The following is a 5802-nucleotide window of genomic DNA, read 5'->3' on the forward strand; positions in this document are numbered from 1 at the left end:
CAATATGGTTTTACCTGGTACTGCTAGCGCCACTGCTTCTGACAGCGATACGGGAAATCCCAGTCCTGAAAATGCTGTATTACCTAGACCCAATCACATTACAACAGCCTATACTATGGTATTCAAAAAATGTCATTCATTTATATCATACGGATTGGCTTGAAAAATGTTGGACTTATCTACTACAGTAAAAGGATTGCACGTGGTAACAACTTCGTTGAATCACATACCGGTCGAATATCCGTTTTTGTATTTATCGCCCAGCGAATACAGGTTAGTGAGTACTACACCGGGTTCATTGTGTAGAGATGTGTTGTTCGCGAACGAACGGATCGCATTGAACGGGTCAAAGTAGTGAACGAGACCGATCCGGATCGCCGAATGACCTTTATTCGGGTTGCCAAATATCGTTCGTTTTTTTTTACATCTGAATACCTAGGTACACTGTATGTCTTGAATGTGATAACAATCGAATCGATCGTGATAATATAGAATAAATATTACACAATATTAGTAGTTATGCATTAATTTTAGAGTATGCAATAGTCAATACATATAATTAATAAAAAGTCAATAATACAATACATTTTTACACAATGATTACACAATATTAGTAAGTTATGCATTATATTTAGAGTATGCAAAAGTCAATAGATATAAGTAATAAAAAGTCAATAATACAATACAGTTTTACATATTATGATTAAGGAATAATATTTGCGAAATTTTAGATTTAGAAAGTTCAAACCAACAATGATAAGATCACGGATATAGATAATGACATAGATAATGTTATGCCGTATCCATATGTTTAATATCTATGGTTCTGTGGTGATACGGTTATCACCACTACACCGCGGACGCAGTGTCGCGGTGTTTATCGTCGCCGCGTTAGCGCACAATTATTGTATCATTTTATTATCGTATTATTGTGTTATTATATTATTATATTATTGTGTTTTATCTATGTATGTGCATTTTAGCGACGCGCGATCTCGCGTTTCCCCCCGCCAGCCCGTACGAGCGACCGTCCGCTATAATTCTCGGTTCGTTACGGCCGTTACGCGGAATTCGCGGTTCCTTTTTTGGCACTTCTTTTTCGACGTCCGAACCGTCAAGTTCGACAAGCTCCGGGCTGTTTCTTTTTGCGGGTTATCGACCGACTCTCCGGTATAACCTCGCGCGCCGACGATCTACGTTAGTTTTTTGTAACTCGCACGTACGCGTCTCTAATATCTTTTGTTACTTATTGATATTGTGTATTTTTATTATTTGCGTGTTGTTAATAAATCGTTTTTCGTACACTCGAAATTTCTCGGGTACCTTTATTTCACGCTCCCGTCCTTCTTTCAGACAACGCTTTTTTCTTGACCTACGCGCGGCCAACAGGCGCGTAAGTTGCTGGCTGATAGTGCGTCAACAGTGACCACTATCACCACAGTTCCTATGCACCCCCACCCTAGACTTGCCACTGCTGAAAAAACGAACGAATACTATTGAACGAATCACACGAACGGGTCTTTTGGAAGATCCGATCCGAATGAACCGGATCGTTTAATTGACCCGTTTTGCACACCTCTATCATTGTGTAAACATGTAAAAGTAAATGTCGTAATGCGTAATCCGCGAACGGCCTTCGAGACCAATGCAACTACGTCTAGTTTGGCTACACTGAATCAAAATAAATTTGCCGTTGTCGCACATAATTTAACGAACATTACTCGTGGTGTGAATTACAAATACGGTTTTGGAACTACCAATGCGATGAATCCAACATCGTGTTCCGATGACAATGCTAAATATCAAGAAGAAACTATACAAGCAATATACGGTTGTAAGTACGACGGAAAACCAATTTTTACCGGTGAATTCGACGGTATACCAAATTCTTTTTTTCACTTACCGTTTCATAACAACCATTATTACACTATGGTCGCAGACAAAGGACACAGCACAAAACTGGGTTGGCCATTATTGAATGAACTCATCACAAAAATTGATGCTAGTTTCACAACCGGTAAAACTATTGCCGAGTATTCTTACAGCCCTAAATTGGGATTGTTGGGAAAACCGATAGAAGGAGTTTTTAACGGGATATCGGGTAAATCACTTACGGGAAATGACATTGTTATTATGGTGAATAAAAAAAAACCGAAGAGCTGGATTCACACAGATACAAATCAATAAAAATACGGAAAAAGTGAACGATACGGAAACCGAAGAACTTCGAGATGATTCGTACACAAAATTATTTAACAGCAAACGCTATTTTAAGCCTTTGGAATGCGGTCAATACATATGGCGTCACGGTGATGACAGCGCTGTAGAAAAACAACCATCGTTGCACGTAGGCGTGTATCCCGTACACAAATTGACTACTACTAGTCAAGCGATAAAACCTAGCAGTTTCACTGACATTGAAGTCGTATTTGAGGTGGAGATGTGCAAAACGGGTCAATTAAACGATCCGGTTCATTCGGATCGGATCTTCCAAAAGACCCGTTCGTGTGATTCGTTCAATAGTATTCGTTCGTTTTTTCAGCAGTGGCAAGTCTAGGGTGGGGGTGCATAGGAACCATAGTTGATATTAAACATATGGATACGGCATAACATTATCTATGTCATTATCTATATCCGTGATCTTATCATTGTTGGTTTGAACTTTCTAAATCTAAAATTTCGCAAATATTATTCCTTAATCATAATATGTAAAACTGTATTGTATTATTGACTTTTTATTACTTATATCTATTGACTTTTGCATACTCTAAATATAATGCATAACTAATATTGTGTAATCATTGTGTAAAAATGTATTGTATTATTGACTTTTTATTAATTATATGTATTGACTATTGCATACTCTAAAATTAATGCATAACTACTAATATTGTGTAATATTTATTCTTTATTATCACGATCGATTCGATTGTTATCACATTCAAGACATACAGTGTAGGTATTCAGATGTAAAAAAAAAACGAACGATATTTGGCGACCCGAATAAAGTCATTCGGCGATCCGGATCGGTCTCGTTCACTACTTTGACCCGTTCAATGCGATCCGTTCGTTCGCGAACAACACATCTCTAATTTGAGGTCAACACTGAAATGGTTGTTGAATTCGGGGCACTGTTTCAATTCACGCACTTCGATAAGATTCATATTCCATTCGAAGACGGTGTCATGCATCACAATTTGTCTACTACGCAGGGGCAGTACTTTTTCCGCGACGATTTGTCAACGATGTATAATCAATTTGTAACAATAGAATAAGATAATAATAATAACACATGGTTCAATAATATGTAATATTGTATTTATTTAATAAATGATAAAAAAATAACGGTGACAGTTTTTTATTATACATTTTTAGAAAAGGTGCGCTTATCCACGTGTACACTGATAAACGGTCTTTGAATGACGGGTCATTGATTATTGACAAATAGTGATTGGTCAATAATATTATCGGGGGGCCTTGTAGGGGGACATCGTTTTTATATTTAACATGCACTCTGGTGGTATCCCCTCCTAATAGCTCCTTCATTTTTTCCAAATGATACACCTCGTAATTGGGTTCGATTTTATTTATATTTATATTTATATTTATATTTTATTTTATTTTATTTATTTTATTTTATTTTATTTTATTTTATTTTTTTATTTTATTTTATTTTATTTTATTTTATTTTCCATATGACGAGACGTTTGCCGGCGCCATCGGAAAAACTAAAATTATTCGTTTTGTTGGCAGTTCCGAACATACCGTAATTCAAAAAAAAGGCGGCTACGGCGTCGAAAAAAAAATTTTTGCCCGCGCTCGGAGGAGAATGTATTAGTGTTCGGTCCAGATACCGCCAGAGCGTGCCAGCTAATCGATTAATAATAATTAAAATTGATCCGGTTGCTAGCACGCCTGCGCAATTCGCCTCCGTGCGACTTCGCCTATCGCGTCGGTTGCGAGCCACTCTCGTCCGATGTGTCGCCGCGTTTCCGGTACCGGTTGTCGCCTTTTTGTTTTTATTATATGATTGCCATCGGTGGCAAATAACTTTGGTTTTTAAGTCGCGACCGTGCTCAAGGCGTATGTGACGTGGGCGATCTCTCAATGCCGTGACGATATTGAGACTATCGTGTTTTTCGTTGTGCACACGGGTGCAAAAAACGTGTTACACACCAGCGCGGGCAGTGTGCGAGCCGTTGTTACCTTTTTGAATCTATGGTGCACCGGGCATCCATTAGCCTTTAACGGTACTACGTATTATTTTGTATTTTGTTATTTTATATCCGCGCGCGGGTGCGAAAGTTTATTGGGCCGTTTTCGATTCTCGAATTGTTACTTTTATATCGTATGAAAGTCAATCAGATGCACGTGGGTTGCGGGATCTCGGCCGTCAACAACACATCGTCCATCTTAAAGGTTATGGTCCAACTTCGGCGGCACGTTCACGGTAACGCGGTATCACGCATGTGATACGCGATATCTTATATGGGTCTGTCTATACGCAGTCGATTAGACCACCACCGTCGTTATCATTTTGTTGTTATCAAAAAAAAAACTGTTATCATTCAATAAATAATATCCACAGATCTGATACATAAAAGTATTTTTAAATATCTGTGATAATATCAATTATTATTTACTTAATTATTAATATTATTATATTATTCTAATTCTAATTACATTTTTGTTAGGTTAATTTAGATTAGGTTAATAATTATTATTTATTACATTTATTAATCCGTATTCCGTAATCACGTGTTATTGGGAAATCTACTTTTCCTTTTTAGAAACACTCATACACGGTAAGTACATGTACCTTACATTATTTTCATAAGTATTTATAATTTATATTTTTAAATTTAAATTTTATAATTTATAAAATGTTGTAAAACCAATACATTCATGCATCATACTTTGTTTAAAAAAAATGTCACTTAATTTATGGGAAGTCATATAACAATAAATTATACAAATTGATTTAAAAATATCACATAAACAGTATAAATCTTTAAATAATAAATTGTCATTGGATAAAAATGTTGGTCAAGTTAATAAAATAAATAAATAAATAGGTAATAATAAATAATAATAATAAAAATTTCAATAATTTCACCCAAGTTTCTTTTTTTTGTGGGATTTTGGTATATCTAATAATTGAGAACAATGTGGACGTTTTGTAGGTAATAATGACAAACCATCTTCTTTGTTTGTCATTGAATTGATTTTTGTATGAACACCATTTAAAATATTAAGCTGTTCAGACAATTCTTTTGAGTAGTTATTTGAATTAACTATGTATGTTAAATCTAATATTTTTTTTAGTGTTTCTCGAATTTGTTCCGGAAGATTTTCATTGTCTGGAATTGGATTATGTTGGTCATTTCTTTGTTGGCTATTTAGGTCTGTATAATTTATTTGTGAAGCATTTTCCTTTTCCAATACATGAACAGGTGTTTTTGTTAATATTTCTTTACTATGTTCATTTGTTATAGAATAACGAGGATCAGGTGATATGAATGGATTATTCAAAAAATTTTCAGGTAAATCATTAAATGAATACCTTGGAATATATAGAAATATTGCACATAAATGTTTACATGGCCAATGGAATTTAATATAATCAATACAGGTACAATTTGGTATCAGGAAATTGATTGTGTAAACACAAGTTCCATCTTCACTCTTTACATGAAATGTGTGTTCCAATTCCAACTTTTTTATTTTGTTTTCAGAATATATGTTTTGAGCAGTAGAAAGTCTGTTATAAATATGTTTGACAAATGGTTCAGGTCTTCTGTG

The sequence above is a fragment of the Aphis gossypii genome, chromosome 2, assembly GCF_020184175.1.
Source record: "Aphis gossypii isolate Hap1 chromosome 2, ASM2018417v2, whole genome shotgun sequence".
Taxonomy (NCBI): Eukaryota; Metazoa; Arthropoda; class Insecta; order Hemiptera; family Aphididae; genus Aphis; species Aphis gossypii.